At 35.6% G+C, this 20,717-nt stretch overlaps 1 protein-coding gene and 1 pseudogene across 14 annotated transcripts in view; one reads left to right on the top strand and one right to left on the bottom strand.

Annotated features, from left to right (window-relative positions):
• Nucleotides 1-20,717, top strand: part of BABAM2 (BRISC and BRCA1 A complex member 2) — a 452,513-nt gene that overhangs the window by 113,604 nt on the left and 318,192 nt on the right. The window lies entirely within an intron of this gene.
• Nucleotides 16,353-17,088, bottom strand: LOC109025757 (protein FAM133B-like; annotated as a pseudogene).

Below are 20,717 nucleotides of genomic sequence, written 5' to 3'. Positions count from 1 at the left end.
GAGAAGCATCATATACCAAGGATGGCATATTGGAAGCACTGAGCAAGCCAGTTGGCTTGGAGTAGTTTGCACAGGCAAATAGTAGAAAATACGGTTACAAAAGTAGGTTGAAGTAGAATTGTAAGGGGTTTAGAATACAGTGCTAAGGATTATTCATTGCCAGTCTAAGCTGTGATTTTAAAAAACTTCCACAGCCTTAGGTTTTGTTTTCCTTCTTCCTAGTATGATTTAACCAAGACATTGAAACTTTTGTGAGATGTTCATGATTTGAGGATAATATTTTTTTCTTTATGGTACTAAGGATTTCAGAAATTTTTAATGCCTTTTTAGCCACTTGCTGTTAAGCACGCTTCCTGAAATAGTTACGAACTTCATGTGTATACATTAGTTTTTCAGAGGAGTCAGACTTTTATTATACATTTAAAAAGAATGTGTAGTTGCTTGTTGATTATATTCCCTCAGGATCTTTAAATTAAGTATTTCATATTCTTCACTTGTTTCAAAGGCTGTTCTTACAACTAGCTTGCTTTGTGTGCTTTTGGTATACAGGGTCTTTTGAGGGAAGGGCTATTTATCTTTTAATAAAGTTTTAATTTTAGAATTTTTGTTTTAGATTTATAGAATTGCTGCCAAGACAGTACAGAGAGCAGAGAGTTCCTAAGTGCCCCACATTCAGCTTCCCCTATTGTTAATATCTTATATTACTATGGTACATTTGTGACAATTTGTCGACAAACCAGTAATGATATATTATTATTAACTAAAGTCCATACTTTATTCCGATTTAAAAAATTTTTTCTTAATGTCCTTTTTCTATTCTAGGATACCATCTAGGATTCCACATTGCATTTAGTCTTCATGTCTGTTTGGGTTCCTTTTGTGACAGTTTCTCATATTTTCCTTGTTTTTGATAACTTTGATGGTTTTGCAGAGTAACTGGCCAGGTATTTTATAGAATGTCACTCAGTTGGGATTTGTCTGATGTTTTTTTCATGTTTAGGCTATGGTTATGGGCTTTTGGTAGAAAGACTTCAGAGGTACAAATCCATTTTCATCACATATCAAGTCATATTGATAGCCACATACTATTGATATGACTTTGCGCTATTGTTGACCTTAATCACTTGGCTTGAGGGAGTGTTTGCTACCCTGTAAAGCTACTCTTTCTTTCCCCCTTTTATCCTTTACTATGAAAGGGTCTCACTGTGTGCAACCCACAGAAGTGGGAGTTATGCCATCTTTGAGGGCAGTATCTACATAAATTATTTGGAATTCTACTGCCTGGAAGATTTGTCTATTCTCTCCATTTATTAATTTATTCAATCATTTATTTGTATCAGTATGGACTTATAGTATTTATTTTATACTTTGGGTTACAGTCCAATACTATGTTATTTATTTTGTTCTTCAAATTCTTCCAGCTTTGGCCATTGGAAGTTCTTCCACTTGGTTCCTATATTCCTTTGATATGCCCCCATCATTATAGATGTTTTTATTTGTTTGTGTTTTTTTGTGGCATTTTCTTACTTTCTGGCACTATGAGATGATCTTGGTTCATCTTGTCAGTTTCCTGCTCCAGTCTTAGTATCAGCCATTTCTCCAAGGATCCCTTGTCCTTTTTATTGGAGAAAGGTCTTAGAAACCAAGATCTTAGTGCCAGATGTGCTTGTTGCTACTGGGATGTCATTGCTTTTATTTAGGTCCTTTCAGCTCACAGAGCAAGGAAATGTGCATATCTATAAATATTTGTCTATGTAGCCATCTGTACCTATATTAAGGGAAACATGATTTTACTGATGTCTTCAACTCTTATCTACTTCCACATGGATCATTCTAGTCACCAGGAAGGATTATTTTAAGATCCCATTTGTGTATGTACTGATGTCTGCCTTCCTGTGATATTATTCCTTTTTGTTAGTTAATTCCTACTATAAACATGTATTGAGCCTATATTATATTTAAGGCTTGCACTAGGTGCAAGGGATACAAAAATGAATGATTCATTGATGCATTCACAGTTTCTTCAATACCTGTTTATTGAATACCTCATATTTAGGCACTGTGCTCCATGCTCACACTTTAGTAGTGGAGAAAATATGGCTACAGACAGTTATGCTATAAGGCGGGATGGAACTGTGATACAAGGTTGAAAAGAAAGTGTGTTCTTGTGTTGCTATTAAATAGTATGTAAGACTGAGTAATTTATAAAGAAAAGTAGTCTATTTGGGCTCACAGTTCTGCAGGCTGTACAGGAAACATGGTGCTGGCATCTGCTTCTGGAAAGAGCCTCAGGGATCTTACAATCATGGCAGAAGGCAAAGGGGAAGTAGGCATATCACATGGTGAGAGCAGGAGCAAGAGAGAGAGGAGGGGGGTGCTATACTTCTTCAAACAATCAGATCTCATGTGAATTCAGAGTGACAACTCACTCATTACCATAAGGATAGACCCGCCCCTATGCACCAAACACCTCCCACCAGGCCCCACCTCCAACATTGGGAGTTAGATTTCAACATGAGATTTGGAGGGGACAAATGTCCAAACTGTATCAGAAAGGTAATAACAGAGTTCAAATGAAGAAGAAATTACTTCAGGAAAGGCAATCACATGATGAATTGTAGCAGTTAGAACTTGATGAGATGCAAGTGACAGAAAATACAATCAAACAGGTAAAAAAAAAAAAAAGGAATTTATTGATTCATATAACAGTAAAGACCAGGGGTAGAACTAGCTTGGGGTGTGAATAGTTTTAGGGCTTAAACAATGTTATCAGGGCTTTGCTCTGCCTTCTGCTCACGCTGATATTATTCTTAGGCTCTTCCTAGTATCTCCTAGTACTTCTAGGTGAACATCACAACACCAAGTTCCAAAGAAAAGAAAGTCTGGTATCACAAAGTCTTGGAATTGAGACTTGTCTTGACTTTCCTCATATAGGTCATTGTATCTGTGAACATTATTGCTCTGGGGAATAGAATGTGCTGATGAGCTTAGCTTTGTACATGTGCTCCATCTGTTTCACAGATGTTGATTTTGTGATTGTTATTAATTAAGGTATTCATTTTTGTTTTGTGAACTTGTCCATATATTTGTTATATTTTACAATAAAGTTTTTTTTTAAAAAAGAGCTAAATATATTCAGTATATAAATATTAATCAATGTAATTACTCAGATTCAGGTAGTCCTCTTAATCCTAAGATGGCTATCTACAAAGAAATTTACTCCTAGACACATCATGGCAAATTACAGAAAACCAAAGACAAGGAGAAAAATCTAAAAAAAGAAACCAGAGAAAACAAAAGAGCAACCATTAGATTGTTAGCTGACTTCTTAATAGCATTAATGGAAGAGAGAATACAGTTTATTGATATATTTAATGTGATAAACTAAACAACTGTTTAAAATCCTATACCTAGCAAAAATATTATTGACTAATTTAAGTGAAATAAATCCATTTTCAAGTAAACAAAAGCAGAGACTTCATCATTAGCAAACCTTTGCTAATTCTTCAGGGAGATGAAAGACAAAAATCTCAGTTGGAAGATAGAGATGCGGAAAGGAGTAAACGGCCACAAAATATAATAAAGGGAGCCAGTAGCTAAAGAGGGTATAAAATTATAAATCATCTAGAGGGTGTTTTAGCTAGAATTGTTTTATACATTTTGGTGATTATTAGGATTTATGTTCCCAATATACTTCATGTAGGCAAATACTAGAATTATGTGACTTCTTGGTGTTTACTGATTTGGGAGTGGGGAAGTGAGTGACTGTAGGGTGAAAAAAGAAAATGACATTAAAGCTTCGTTTTGCAAGTAGATAATTTAGTGTTGACCATGTCTGCCATCCTGCTTTCTACGTTTCTCTTCTTGTATTGCTGTGTGGTGCTGTGATTATTTTATGGGGAAATCAGGAATGTATTGATTGCTGGATCCTAGCTCCCAAAGATTTCAATTTATTTATTTAGTCTGGGGTAGAACCTGGGCATCAGTGGTTTTAGAAAGCCAGTTCTAAGGCTGGGCAACATGACAAAACCTTGTCACTACAAAAAACAAAAATTAGCCAGGCATGGTGGTGCGCACCTGTAATTGCACTACTTGGGAGGCTGAAGTGGGAGAATCGTTTGAGCCTGGGAGGTTGAGGCTGCAGTGAGCTAAGATTGTCCCACAGCACTCCAGCTTGAGCGACAGAGCGAGACCCTGTCTCAAAAACAACAAACAAACAAAGCCAATTCTAGTGTTATAGCCAGAGTCGAGAACTACAGGTATTGAAAATGAACATGGGCGAGACAGATCTGAACTCTAGATTTAGTTTTATTGATTGCTAGGTGGATTATGCAGGATCTATGTATTTATTTATTGATAAAACTGATAAGTACCTGTCTCACAAGGCCACTTTAGGGAATAAAGACAGTAATATTTGAATGTAAAAATGGAAAGAAAACCAGACGTGTGGAGGCCAAAATGACCAAGGACAACATATAATCATTACCAGAGAGAGCTTAGCACATGGATGTATTTTCAAAGCAGCCCTAAGTTTACCTTTGTAATTGAAGCAGTTTGTTTTGATTTTTGTACATATCTTTCAACTCATATAGCAATGAGGTTTTGTGCTTAATGAAGTCTTTAGGATTGGGATTGCTCTGCTGTACTTGGGTTATCTACAGGAATGGGCACATTACAGAGGAAGACTCTCATAAATTTTGAACCTGGTTCTAATATATGTTTTCTCCAACATTTTTAAAAAGCAAAAAAAAAAAAACAACACTTAACCATTAAAAAACATTTTTCAGAGAAATTATCTGCATCCTGCTGAGAATTTTATGCCAAACTGCAGCCCCCACACAAGCTTTGGAGAGCCAAGATATTTAAACCTGTAAAGGAAAACGCCAGCTCAGCCCTTACACTGGTTTGATGTAATCCTTTAACCACAGAATGGTTGGTTTCTAGCCTTGAATTGACAATGACTCAGTAGACCTTGTATACATTTTAAGAATGTTTTTAAGTAGGTAGGATTACAAAAGTAGAAGTACAACATTATTATAAACAAAACATTCAACACATTGAATACAGTTTCTTGAATATGTTTCAAGAACATTTATGAAGAAACTAGATTGAAAAATAAAGTCTGGATTATTATAGAATTTTCAAAAGAAGGACAGCTAATTACTTATAGTATCTAAAATAGTCTACCAGAGGTTATCAGTAACTTTTTAAAATCAAAGGAGGTGGTTCTTTAGGAGGTTAAAAAATTAATTTGCACAAACACTAATTGACATAACAATTACATATAATTTGTGTGTTTAAAGATACTTTTTTTTTTTTTTTTTTTTGGTTAAGATATGGGGTCTCACTCTGTTGCCTAGGCTGGAAGTGTGGCGCCACAATCACAGCTCACTGCTGCCTCGACTTCCTGGGCTTAGGTGATCCCACCTCAGCCTCCTGAGTAGCTGGGACCACACTTCCATGCCTGGCTTAAAGATACATTTTAAAAAGACTTATTTATTTTAGTAATTTGAAGATGTTTCCAAGGTTAACATGAACTTTAGCCTAGTTAGCGCCTCTGGGAATTATTTTTAAAAAGCAAAATGTGTCTCAATGAGATTTGACTATAATTTAAAACTAATTTAATGTACTAGTTAACCATTTATTTTACTTTCGACTACTATCTAGGTTCTACTCCAAATTCAGTAAATCTATACAGATTAAATTAAAAGCATTTTCAAGTCGGGAAAAGAGATAACTATTTCAAACTTTTGAGTTTATATATTTTTATTGATATATGAATAGAACTGAATAGAAATACTTTTGGAATGAGCTATAGATTTATTTTATGTATGTATCTTGTCTAGTTCGTAGTGAATACATCATAGACAACCTTAGCTGTGTTTTACTGAATTAGAAAATCTGTCATAGTGATTGTCAACCTTTTAATACTAAACACAAATAATTGAAATACTGTCTGTTAATCTAAGGATTTTGACTTCCTGAAGAGAGCTTTAAGTCCATTTCTTATGTTTTGTTAGTATTTTTTGGACTTTTTAATTTGTAATTATTAAATTTGAGATAAAAATTTTTGTGCTGTTTTGCAGCATGCCCTGTGAAAATTTTCTTTTTCAAGGAAACAATGCATTTTAAAATGTTTGTAACATTTAGAATAAAGGACTAAGGGAGTTTTGAAAATTGATAAATTTTTAAGCCAGATTAAACAATTAAGATTAATTGCATACCTTCTTTAACTTTTAGCATCATGTCATGGCTATAAATTTGTAAGTAGCCATTTTAGAAATCCAATTATAATTCTTAGGTATAATTTTCAGAAATCAAAACAACAAAATTAATTACAACTGTAGAATTTCCTTATTTGAAAAACTTTCTATTTTGGGGTGTTGTATAATGGATCCCCATGGATCTCGTTTCAATAATTGCCACGTCATAATCTTGTTTCATCTATACTCCTATTCACTTACTGCCTAGTAGCATTGTAGTTTGAAGCAAACCCCACATGTTATGACACTTCATCTGTAAATATTTCAGTATAATATGCAAAAATATAAATCTTTTAAAAAGCATAACCAAAATACCATTATCTTATCTAAACAAATTGACAGTAATTCCCTAGCATCATCAAATAACCAGTCATTGTTCAAATTCCTAATTGTTTGAATTAAGATCTATGCATTGTGATTGTTATGTCAAATCTTTTTAAGTTACTGGTTTTCTCCATCTTTTTTTTCCCCTTTTTTGCAATTTATAGCTGCAGAAGCAGGGCCATTTGTCCTAGAAAATTACCACAGACTAGATTTTGCTGATTGTATCTCTGTGGTATAGTTTAACATGTTCCTTTCTTCCTCTGCAGTTCATATAAATTGGTAGTTGGATATATGTCCCAAATTTCTTGTACCTTAAATTACTTGGTACATAGTCACAAACCAAAAGTAACCCTGGTTTCCCCTACCATCCTGGTTTCTAAATTTTGTGAAATAGCTGAAATAAGGACTATGTGCTTTATTTTATAAACAACATATAGAGGCATCTTTAGATTTTATTTAGATAATTGTATATAATGCTTGACTGAAGATTAGAATTTGCAGTGACATTAGTTTTAGCAAAATGAGACAAATAAGTGTATAGCAAGTAGAAAATAACTATTAAAAGCAACAAGGATTCTAAAGGTACAGTATCCTGGTGTCATTTATTTTAAGGACAGGTAGCCTATTCACCTAAAACGTCCCTAACTATATCACTCTTTTTAAAAAGTGGCTATCTGTTCTTATAAGAATGACCCTTGTTCATCAAGTAAGGTGAATGATACTAAGTATGCTTTATTTTAAACAATAACAGGAGCAACTAGAGAGTTAGCAGTTTAGTTTAGCACTTGAAGGATTAAGGAATTATATATTGTAGTTGAAAAATATGGTGATCTGTTTAATCTGTAACCTCTGTGTACGATATATTTAATGTGTGTATATTAATGTTAGGTGTCATATATAAAAATTACAGAAATTCTTCTGTATTGAGAATTGTGGGGAAATAAGGTATACGGATTAATCCAATATTCAGACTCATAAAAATATACTATATAAGCTATATATGGGCCACCAGTTCTTTTAAAATAATTGATTTTTTAAATAAAATACCCCTCCCACTAAAAGTAGAACATAATTTGAGCTTTTTTTTGATGGTTTGGAAGCATTTAAGAGACTTTATAGCATCAGTATTATTATTAACCTTAATTATCATTATATTGTAGCTGTATAGCAGAGTTGATTAATGCAGAGTTCCAAAGTAATGTTTGTTACCAGAGAATTTTCACTGGATTAAGAAAGCCTGAATGGTAGTCACAGAGAATCACATAAAGAGACAGGAACTACTATGGATGCATATATATGTGTGGCTGCATACACAGACTTATATTTACTCATGTGCACAGGTGTACATATTATCGTTAAATTTATAATATATATTGTTAAACATATATACATATATATCAACCTGTGACATGTGCAGCCATTACCAGTACTAAGGAAGCTGTAAATGGAAGAAATTTGATCAAAATTTACCAAGAGGAAATTGGCTCCAAGACATAATGCTTTTGGCTGGAGAAGATAGTGATCCTGGCACAGTATACGCTCTATTTCCTTGTTAGAGCTCCAAGATTAAAAGAATTAGCTACATAGAGGCAGATGCTTGGTAGCTTTCTGGAAGCACAATTATAAGGTTTATGAAAAACAGGAAGATCAACATCACATACAGGTTTTATGAACTGGGGACTGATTTAGTGTGCTATTTTGTATCCCTTAGACCTTGTCTATTGAGCCATAATAATTTCATTTCATTTTTATAACTATTTTTACTTTCTTATTTTAAGTGTGATAGCCTTTGGAAAGAAATTATGTCTTAGAATGCTTTTAAGATACTGTTTTTCAGATTGTTCAAACTTTTTGTGATTGATGACTGTAATTAGTCATATTGCAATATTGTATTTTCAGAATTGCTCTCCAATTTTCTTTTCTCTACTTCTGCTAATAACCACAGATTAACTTGGCTCCCAGTAGCCAGTATCTTTATTGACCCTGGAAAATGTTTTGGATCCTTTAATATACCTAATTTTGTTTATAATGAATTGAATAGTAGTGATCATTCACTTGAAAAATAATTTGAGTGCCCATTTTGAATAACCCATAATGTCTAATGCAGTATTTGCATAGAGATGAATAAGATACTGTTCCTGTCCTCCCATAGTTTATAATCTCATAGAAAGACAGTGATATGAAATAACTGTATTACCCAGACAATCAGTGATTTCTTATGAACATTAGTGGGTGCAATAAATAGGAGAGGTTTCTTTTCATCTTTAATTTTCAATGACTGAGAAACTTCAGCTATTCTTTTGCTTACATGACACCAATAAACACCTGATGCATCTACCATAAATGAAGAGACCATGGGAGGAAATAAACAGTCTTTTTAGGAGATGCCCTAAAATCTCAGTAATCTTACTTGTAGCAGGGGCTACGAACTCAAATGTCTGAAGGAGCCAGTCAAGTGTACCCAGGTAACACAAATGAATGAAAAAGTATGTATGAAACAGTTGGAATTGGTGGGGATTGTGTATGCTTTGTTTAAAGATTTTCAAATAAAAATTTGTGTGGGTCAAAGAAAGCATGTCTGCAGGCTGAGGCGGTCAATTTGCAAATGCTCCGTAATTCCTTAATCTTAATGAAACCATCACAGAAACATTTGAGAGAAAAGATGATGATTTAAAAATTAAACACAAATAAATATGTCCAATTTGAGAATGATCACACCATTGAGTAAGCTATTTGGCACTTTCACCCCAGGGCACCAGTGACATTAAATTGGGGTGATGGGATCTCACAGACAGCCTGGATGATATTACAGTTCTAGGCAGATGAAAGGATCAAGTTTAGTAAAATCCATTACTATAGGAGAAGCAGAAAGGAGCAAGAGTGATGTTTGCTCTCCATTGTTGAAGATGTTTTTCCACCCTGGATATGGGCGGCTCTGGATTCCAGGTGATATTCATTGTTAGAAGTAGACCAGAGGTCTGGAGACACAACCTGTAACTTCCTGGGATACGTGTGGGGCAACTAGTGGAAAGCTCTAGTGGGTGGAGCTTTTAGCCATCGTTTGGTCAATGGATTGTATGTGAAGGTCTAGCGAGTTTATATGAAATTATTTGGGCCTTCAATCACAATGAGAAAATTCATCGGAAAAATAAGTGTTCTGGGTTTTGCCTGCTATGTGGGTGCCTGAACCTGACTCCAAAATCATGAAAAGATTGTATAGGGCCAAGGAGCAGGTCTCACCCCAGGCGTACTTAATCAGTGTATCAGAGGGTTGGATCTGATACTGTGTCTTTTTAAGATGCTTCCACAGTTATTCTGATGATAGCCAGTGTGGAAGCTAGGGTAGTAGGTAGAAAAGGTTCATATACTTGTAGGGAAATATCAGCCTTCCCTGGTTAATGAAGATTGCATATTGACAGCCTTCTATTAAGGGATTTTTAAAATATTAATTATTAATAAATGCTCTTTATTAATAAAAAGAAACCTAGTCTATTTGACGATGAGTTGATGGCAGTCGAAATTGGTAGCTTGGGATGTTAATGCTTTGTTAAGGTTCGTGAAGCACTTCATTGGAGAGAGTATGTCTTCATGATTATTTGTCCTGAGACCCAGGGAAGGCTGTTTGGATGGTACCGTTTGAAACAGATGCTTTTATTTAGTTTACTTTGAGAGGCACCACAGTTTTGAAAGAACTGGTGAGGAATGGGTTTAGGGGCTAGAGACGGATGGCAGTAGTTTAAGGAAGTGACAGCTGATGAAACAATAATCATTGTGTATTGCTAAGTTGATAAATGGTTTGAAGGCAGTCACCATGGCTGCCTTCTGGGGACCCATTTTAAGTCTCCTGGAGAGAGAATGTGTGCAAAAGATGTAAAGGTTTACTGGCCAGAGGCACACATTTCCAGTGTGGCATGGAGCCAGCATTCATATGATACCACAGGACAGCTTGTACGTACTGAATATGTTCCAGTCAAGTGGAGGAAAGGTAAAAATATCTCCTGTTTAAGGGACCGTGAAGCCAGTGAAGGCCTCCTGTCTAAGCTCAGTGCTAAAGAAGGACTGGGGTACTTGCTCATTGTGTGCATGTCAGTAATCAAAGACACATGTCAGTAATCAAAGGGTCCTTATTTAGTCTGGAACAGTTGTTCATTTTTCTCCTTTATGTCCTTCAATGGGACTGTTGGCTTTTTTATAAGTTTCACTTGATTACCCACTGAATCAAATACCTTATTGGTGTTTGAAAAGATCTAGGATGGGGAACATCTCAGATACCTATTTCAGATCCATTTTAACTTAAATTTACTGAATGAGTTGTAGTATACAAAAATATAGATTCTGTTTTTCCTCTTTTCCTTATTGTTTATTTTTTCCTTAAGAAAAATCATTATAATCATTGTTGGGTTAGTAAAAATAGATTAATCCTCTATGTAGATTTTTCTGCAGATAAATGTAGGAAGCTACTCAATTTTTGTCTCTGGCAGAAAACCCAAACCAAATCTATACTTTTGGTTGAAGTGCTCTTGAATAGTTATATGGCCTAGTAAGAGCTTATGTGCCTCTTCCTCTGATCTTTCCCCTAAAGAGGTAAAAGGGTGATAATGGTGTTGTGGTGTGTCAGTGCTCTTTTATTTTCTTATTATTCTTTATTTCCATTTTTTTTAAGTGACAGGAACCTGATTCAAACTGGCTTTAACTATAAAGAGAATTAATTGGCTTAGAGAACTTAACAGTCCAGGATTGAGCATCAGACAAAGCTTGGTCCAGTGGCTGAAATAATGTTATTTAAGGACCTGGTTTCTTCCCATTTCTTTTCTTCTCTGCTCTGCCTCCCATTGTGTTAACTTTTAGTCCCCATAGCCACACAAGTTCACAAGTCTTTTCCCTTGTGAATAAAAAATTGTTACTCTAATTCAGACTTTATATTCTCCTTTCATAGGAAGAAAGAAAGCCTTTATTTCTCAGCAGTCCCAGCTGATGTCTTTATTTATCTCATTGGGTTTGACTGGATATGTGTCCAGTGGCTGAATCAAACATTGAGCTAAGTGCATAGGCAATGTCGATGGGGTTAGATAGTGAGGACCTATAGAGCTTATAGAGAACTGGAGGTTCCCACTCAAAACTTATGCCTGAGAACGGGGAAGGGAAGTCTCCCCCACAAAATTTGGTTTGGTGTTATCAGCAAGAGGGGAATGGATGTTGGACGTGAAACAATGGATGTTTACTAAATGTATTTTTAGACCAAGGATATTATATGGATCTGGGGATAAGAGGTAGAGTTTTTAGGGAGAAGAGTAAAGACATTGAAAGCTCTTTAGTATCCCGTGTATTGTGCTTTGTGGATATCCTTTCCTTCAGCTGAGTGTCTATTTTGCTTTGCTTTTTCTTTCTTGCTCTTATAGCTGCATGTGGCTGTTACAACCCGAAGAGCCTCGGGTAGTCTCGTTTTCATTCAGAGTTCTACCTGCCCATTTACACATAAGTTGTGTTACTAGGACATTGGTGGTTTTAAGACACCGGCCAGAAAAGCCTATAGCTGGGATTTTGACTAAGAGGAAGAGGGTCTGGCAAATATTGCAGGTCTAAAGTCCAGGGAGCTCAGCTAAGGTGCGGAGAAACAGTTACATAATATAAATCATTGTAGCCCAGGGGCCTGTTCTCACTAGGGAAGTCATCTAGGGAAGAGATCAGAAACTAGGTGTCAGAGCCTGCAGATGTTTCTCCAGTTGTAAATAACAAATTGGTTGAAACTGTTTGCTCTTCTTGTTCCATACTGCCCATTCCTGTGGGTTTGTTTGTGATTATCGTAGTCAGAAGGAAATCAGAATCTACTGTGGGGTCTGGTGCCGGCTGAGACAGGAAAAAAGTTACTATCTTGATCTGGGAGAATGGATAGGGGTTCCCTATGGCTATAAAATATTCAGTGCCAGCAAAGGGTCGCTAAGCTTAAATGATCTTTCATTGTGATTTAAATAATTTGCTCCAAGTTTAAAATCTTTGGACGGAATTGGGATTCTTAACTCTCTAAGTTTGAAAGATTCCTGAAGACATTTTCTAATGAAAAGTGTAACACTAACAAAGTGTTTGCTTTAACTAAATGATTGCAGTTAATTTCTTGTAAAGAAACACAGAAGCACACATTAACTTAAAATAAGCTCACACTGTTGTTTCTTGTAGTACAGCCAGGAAAAACAGTAACAAGCTGTCTCCTTCAAAATCACATCCCTGGATGATATTCGAGCAACCTGGAAAATTTAAATACATCCCCAGGAAAAACAATTTGAATTAAGTTAGAAATCATATTTGCTAATTCCCTTTCTGCCATTGCCTTTCATACTCTGGGTCTGAGTAGCATTAATTGAGAAGGTGTGTGGCATCAATAGCTAAGGTAAATGGTGACATTCATTTTAGAACCACAGCCAACCTGGGGCCACAAAAATAGTTTTAATGTTTAGGATTCATAAGTCAAATTTTAGCCTACATTAACATTTTGTCCTAATAATATTAATTCATATATTTTTGAGAAACCACTGGTTTAAAACTTGAGCATTTTGGCCCCAAATAGATTTAATTTTGTATTTAAACGATATTACCTTAAAATTGTGAGGATAAAGACAACACCTGTGGAAGAAATAGAGTATATTTAGTTGTTAGTCACTCTAGTACTCTTCACGGTGCTTATGTTCAATAATTTTGTGTTCTTGACCTTAGTTCTCTAATGCGTGTTTTGGAAAATACATTATTTTTATTCTCTGCGTGGTTACAGTTTTAAGAGAAAAATGGCTAATTAAGATTCTTTTCCTTTGGAGGGTATTCTTTTCATTCCTGTCCCACTTGAGGGATTTTCCAAGATAGAAAGGAATTTGCCTACTTTCTTTCTCTTAATAAATGAGGAAGATTAGATCAAGAGATGTGGTTTAAAATTTCTTTGTTCTCCACTTCTCTCCCACCTTTGTTTCCTCCCATTTATCTATCCCCGATTCTTAAGAAAGAAACACAAGTTGGAATTAAGCTGGGTGATCCTAGAGACTCATTCGAAGTGGAAATTCAAGATGGAGTGGGGCTGCATACTGGTTACCTTCTTTTAAGAGGAACTGAAAGGTAATCTATATAGCAATTTCTGATGGGCAAGAAGGGACATCACAGGCTTTTGAATTTTATAAATGGAGCCATAATTATAATTAGCTATCATTTTGGGATACTTTTGCATGTTTTAGGTTTAAAGCTTACTTGCCTATAAAAACTAGACATGTGAAGTATGCCACCTCCAAAAATTCTGACATCCTGGCACAAAATTGAGATGATAAATTCTGATAAGATTCCACCAGTAGGTCATCTCTTGATAGATATTTGAACATGCCCTAGAATTCCTCTGTTAGTTGGAAGTTTGGCTTACCTAGCAACTGGGTGAGGCTGCCTACTGAATGGCATTTTGAAAAGTTCAGACTTAAAATTTCCTATTTTGTTTTTTCTCCATTATGAGTCTTACCAGTCCTATCACAAACTTTTATGGGAAAGTGGTTTTTCAGCTACAAAGGTATTTGTGCATTTTGCCCAAGACATATGTCCTCCTCAAGAATATATAACTGTCATGTTCTGTATTGACATGAGAATCAGGATCATATTACCACAAGTAGCTAGAAGATTTCATTGGTTGTAAGCCAGGGAATGGTCTGATTGATTTTGTCCAGCAAGTAAAAAAAAAAAAAAAAAGCTCTTTCACACACACACACACACACACACACACGTGTGTGTGTGTACACGTGGCTCACAGCAAAGTTGGTTGTTGGTTGAGAGGCAGGTCAGAACCTTGGAGAGCTCAAGATAAAGGAGGGGCAGAACCACAATCAGAAGCTTCCATGGCTTCCATGGCTGCTCCCAAAAACTCCCCAAAACAGATGAGTTTTTCTGGAGCAACTGCCAGCTCCACTCTGCTTATCGTTAAGATATGTAGGATTTAAGAAGATAAATCCATTTTACTCCAAGCATGAGCTGCATATTTGTTGACTAATTTGATAATTTGTGGCTAAAGTCTTAAAAACAAAAACTGAAAGGAAAAAACAAAGGGACATACTTTTCTTCACGTTTTTGTGAAGATCCTATGCCATTCCTCCATGGCCATGTTATGATTACTGATTCCACTTAGCAGGGCTTCTGGTATTGAGATGAGGGTCACATACAGGACGGAGGGAGGTAACATTAAGATTTCACTGAACTATTCACTGTGTATTAGACTAGATCAATTTTTCCAAAAAAAGATTCTTTTCAAATAACAACATCTTTGATAAAACTCCAACCAAGCCAAACTAAAACAAACAAAAACCAGAAGAACAGAGGTGTTCTGGTTAAAACAGGCTTTAGAAAGCCTGAAGTGCCTTCTGTTCAGACTAATTCTGGCTCCACCAGAAGCCCCTAAACACAAGTCGCAAATCACCTTGTTTTACTGGCATACATTCAGTTTACTTGACAGACACAGTTCCTAAGTAAGTGTGAGGACTTAACCTAACTGTGTTTCTAGGAATACTTTTACTAGCCCAAATTAATCCCAGAAGTGGCCATTTATTGGTGTCTACTTAGCTATTCATTTGGATGGCAGATATTTGCATTTCTTTCTTTCTTTTTCTTTTTCTTTTTTTTTTTTTTTTGCCACTCAACTTGTTTATGGTTAAGTCTCAGCTTCAATATGAAGCTGGTTTTTTTTTTTAAATCAAAACCCTGCATTTTACATGCTAAATATCTTGGCAAGTAGGTTGTTAAACATAGTAATGAACTTAAAACAGCGAGAGTGAGGAGTTAACAAAAACTAAACATTGCAGCCTAAACAAAATTCATACAAAAAATAAACTATCACTGGTTACATAAAATTTTCCTGACTGGTTAAAACTTAGTATAAAATGTGCATTTTAGAATCCTTAGCTATCAGGTTCAGAAAGTACCAGTGTCTATTTAAAATAATTCCTTTCCGAAGCCAAAGTGTAATCAAAATTAATTCAAATGACATAACACATTCTAATGCTAAAAAATATTCATTATTATTGAAGTGGAAGTAAATCCCAGAGCTTTTGGGGCTTTCTCATGCTGCAAATGGCTGTTTCTCTGGTTCACTCAAAGCAGCATATGACAGCATCCAAGGATGACACTAAGCTCAGTAAAGGGCAAGACTGCTGGTAGCCAGCTCTGACCTTCCTGTGAAGCATGGCTGCTGTGTCCACAAAACAGATGTGTGAGGATCAAAGGCACACTATTCTGCTAGCTAAAGAGATAGCAAACCACCCCCTAACCCTAAAAGCTCCTTCCCCAGGTAAATAAAAGTATACAAAGGGAAAAATTAAAATACATTTATCTACAGAGTAAGGGTTTTGAAATATTAATTTAATCCCGCCTTCAAAAATTTTAACTAGAGTCATCTAGTCGTTTCTGATCACATCTTAAAGATGTATCCAGATTCAATTTCTGTTGGTTTATCTTTAGACACTTCTAGTCAAAAGTGTTAATTTTATTCCCAAATATCTTAACCACTAGTACAACTGCAGTGTATTATCTACCAGAGTTATCAAGCACTGGAAGACAAAAAAATAGATGTTCAAGCAGCAGGCAACATTTATGGCCCTTTCACACAGTGGCATCTGAGTGGCTACTGAATAGTCCAGGAATAATTCTAAAAACAAGAAAATTCATGCATTTTAGTAAATATGTTGTAGTTTTCACAGTTGAAATTTCCTCAGACATTGTGCTTTCTTTATAAGGGAATCCTGATTTTTCTGAATGTTATGGTGAGTCAGGACTTGAACTAACAGGCTTCTTTTTCTTCTTCCACTGTTTTTCTCATGCTTCTTTTTCTGTTTTGTTTTTTTCTGTTGCTTTTTCTCGTTCTTCACTGCTTTTCCTCTTTTTTGCTCGTACCTCCTCCATATACTCTGATTCTGACAAGGACTCAGATGATGAAGGTTTATCTTCAGAATATATCTTTCTCTTTTTTCTGAGTCCTTTAATGTCCTTTTCTTTCTCAGTTGCATCTTTTGACTTCTTTTTCTTTTTTAAATTATCCTTACTGTCTGATTCAGTTTCTGACATGGATCTTTCAGAAGATTTATGTGAACCGTTCTTTTTCTTTCTCAGTTTTCCGTGTTTCTTACCCTTGTCTTCAGAATCAGAAGAACTGCTGGAAGAATCAGAGCTTGATGAAGAAGAAGATGAATACTTACCAGATTTCTTCTTTTTTCTTTCTCTGTCTTTTTTTGGATGAGCTCTCACTTCCACTTAACAATTTCCCCCTGTGTTTTTCTAGTTCTTTCTTCCAGTTCTCATTCATTTTTTCTTCACATTCAACCAAACTCTTGGAGCCTTTCTTTTTCTTTTCTAGTTGCTCTTTTACTTCTTCCCAGGTAGGCCTTGATCGATTCAGATAATCCTGTATTTTTGGCCCTGAAGACTGGATTGGACCCCTTGATCTCGCCATTGCTGTTGGGTTCATATAGGCTACCCATTTGTCCCACTTGCCCATGGTGCTGGGCTGAGCACACAGTCGCACGCTGAGGGAAACCGGGCGGGAGAGATGGCCGAAGCGGGCCCGCTGCAGGTGCATTTCTTTCTAATTAACTTCTGTGCATCCCAGAATCCACTGTGTTTTAGACTGCATTGAACAGCTTCAAACATCATAGCAACAATCTCATCAGACTCTATAGGCTCTGCTTACAAGGGGGAAGAGAATTATTAGAATATTTGAAAACAAAGCCATGGAGGATCACAGAACTACCCTGTTTAATTTTTTTGCCTTACCAATATTTATTTCTATGAGTGTGCTACAATTTGTAGTGGTGAAGGGTACTACTATGATATTCTTTCTTGTCTCCACTTCATTTTGTTCGTAATAGTTGAAATTTATCAAGAACAAAATCCCAAAATATAATCTGCAAGTTAAAACCATAAGGGATGTGATTGGCAGTGCTGTGTTACCTTTTTTTGTTAGCCACATGACTATAAATATTTGAAGGGTATTTACATGGAAGAAGGAGTAGACTTGCTCTGAATAGTCCCAAAGTTAGTTTTTCTTAATCCAGCTTCTCTTTCTCCCATCCTCAAATTCATGTTATGTCCACTTGACTTTACAAAATTTGGAAATTGTTATATTTGAAGAAATTAGGAAAATATGTTTAAAATGATTTCATTTCAATTGTTTTAGATGATATATTAGAGGAATTATACATACTTAACAAAATGTACAGTGTAAACACTTATTGCTGATAATACTTGGTCCTCTTACAAATAGGTCAATAGCAAATTTATTTTTGTTGTTATCCTTGGTATTCTCCAGATGGAGTGACGTTTTAAAAAATCATGCTCGTTCAGTTCCAGTTTTGTTAGAAATGTAAAATGTTGTTGGTGATTTCCTAAGACTTCCCATTTATTTTATTTTTTCCGCATATTCTGTATAATTTATTCATGATTATAGACATTAGAAGTTTAAAATGAGAAATTACCTAATGCACTATTACTTTCTAAGTTGTAGATTTTTACTTTTTTCCTTTTTAACAGCTTTATTGAGATCTAATTGATATGTAACTCATCCATTTGAAGTATAAAATTCAGTTGTTTTAGTATATCCACAGAGTCGTGCAGTCATCAATTACCATAGTGAATTTAGAACATTCTAATCATTCCCAAAAAGAAACTGTGTACGCGTTAGCAGTCCTCATTTTCCCCCAAGTCTCCAGCCCTAGGCAACCACTAATTTACAGTCTGTCCCTATAGATTTGGCTTTTTAGACATTTTGTATAAATGGATTCATACAATGTGTGGCCTTTAGGTCTGGCTTCTTGCACAGCTTAATGTTTCAAGGTTGATCCCTGTCATAGCATGAATCAGTATTTTTATTGTGGAATGATATTCCATTGTATGTGTGTACACATTGTATTTATTCATCATTGGTTGATGGACATTTGGGTTGTTTGTACTTTTTAGCTATTAGGAATATGCTACTATGAACATTTGTGTACAGGTTTTTTAAAATTTTTTAATTTTTGTATTTCAGTAGGTTTTGGGAAACAGGTGGTGTTTGGTTATATGAATAAATTCTTTAGTGGCAATTTCTGAGATTGGTACATCCATCACACAAGCAGTGTACACTGTGCCCAACGTGTAGTCTTTTATTTCTTGCTACCCTCACCCTTTCCTGAGTCCCCAAAGTCCAATGTGTCATTCTTATACCTTTGTGTCCTCATTCTTATACATTTGTGTCCTCGTAGCTTAGCTCCCACATGTGAGTGAGAACATACGATGTTTGTTTTTTTATTCCTGAGTTACTTCACTTAGAATAATAGTCTCCAATTCCATCCAGGTTGTTGCGAATGCCATTATTTCATTACTTTTTATGGCTGAGTAGTATTCCATGATATATATCACATTTTCTTTATCCACTTGTTGATTGATGAATATTTGGGCTGGTTCCCCATTTTTGCAATTGCAAATTGTGCTGCTGTAAACATGCATGTGTAAGTATCTTTTTCATATAATGACTTCTTTTCCTCTGGGTAGATACCTAGTAGTGGGATTGCTGGATCAAAAGGTAGATCTACTTTCAGTTCTTTAAGGAATCTCCACACTGTTTTCCATAGTGGTTGTACTAGTTTACATTCCCTTTTTTTACTTTTATAATATAAAAGTGTTCCCTTTTCACCACATCCACGCCATCTGTTATTTTTTGATTTTGGTCATTCTTGCAGAACTGAAGTGGTATTGTGTTACCGTTTTGATTTGCATTTCTCTGATAATTAGTGATGTTAGCATTTTTCCAAATGCTTGTTGGCCATTTGTATATCTTCTTTTGAGAATTGTCTATTCATGTCCTTAGTCCACTTTTTAAAACATTTTACTTTAAGTTCTGGGATACATGTGCAGGACGTGCAGGTTTGTTATATAGGTATATATGAACCAGGTTGGTTTGCTGCATCTGTCAACCCATCATCTAGGTTTTAAGCCCCACATGCATTACATATTTGTCCTAATGCTCTCCCTCCCCTTACCCCCCAGCCCTTGACAGGCCCCAGTGTGTGATGTTCCCCTCACTGTGTCCATATGTTCTCATTGTTCAACTCCCACTTATGAGTGAGAGCATGCAGTGTTTGATTTTCTGTTCCTCTGTTAGCTTTCTGAGAATGATAGCTTCCAGATTCACCCATGTCCCTGAAAAGGACATGAACTCATCCTGTTTTATGGCTGCATAGTATTCCATGGTGTATATATGCTACATTTTCTTTATCCAGTCTATCATTGATGGGCATTTGGATTGGTTCCAAGTCTTTGCTGTTGCAAATAGTGCTGCAATAAACATAGGTGTGCATGTGTCTCACTTCTTAATGAGATTGTTTTTTTTCTTGCTGATATGTTTGAGTTCTTTGTAGATTCTGGATATTAGTCGTTTGTCAGATGTATAGATTGTGAAGATTTTCTCCCACTCTGTGGGTTGTCTGTTTACTCTGCTGATAGTTTCTTTTGCTGTGCAGAAGCTTTTTAGTTTAATTAAGTCCCATCTATTTCTCTTTGTTTTTGTTGCATTTGCTTTTGGATTCTTGGTCATGAAGTCTTTGCCTAAGCCAATGTCTAGAAGGGTTTTTCCTATGTTATCTTATAGAATCTTTATGGTTTCAGGTCTTAGATTTAAGTCTTTTATCCACCTTGAGTTGATTTTCATATAAGGTAAGAGCTGAGGATCCAGTTTCATTCTTCTACAGGTGGCTTGCCAGTTATTTCAGCACCATTTGTTGAATAGGGTGTCCTTTCCCCACTTTATGTTTTTGTTGGCTATGTTGAAGATCAAATGGCTGTAAGTATTTGGCTTTATTTCTGAGTTCTCTATTCTGTTCCATTAGCCTATGTGCCTATTTTTATACCAGTAACATGCTGTTTTGGTGACTATGGCCTTACAGTATAGTTTGAAGTCGGGTAATGTGATGCCTCCAGATTTGTTCTTTTTGCTTAGTAAGACTTTGCATTTAGATGAATGCAACACAAAAGAGTTCTGGCTAAGGAAACACAATAAACTGCTTCAACTGTGACCACTACACTTTAGCATGTTGCATTAGCTTTCTGGAAATGCTCTGCGAGGCTCAGAATTTAAGAAATAGTAAATTCAAA

Source organism: Gorilla gorilla, chromosome 12, assembly GCF_029281585.2.
Source record: "Gorilla gorilla gorilla isolate KB3781 chromosome 12, NHGRI_mGorGor1-v2.1_pri, whole genome shotgun sequence".
Lineage (NCBI taxonomy): Eukaryota > Metazoa > Chordata > Mammalia > Primates > Hominidae > Gorilla > Gorilla gorilla.
This window is presented reverse-complemented; position numbering and strand designations above follow the sequence as displayed.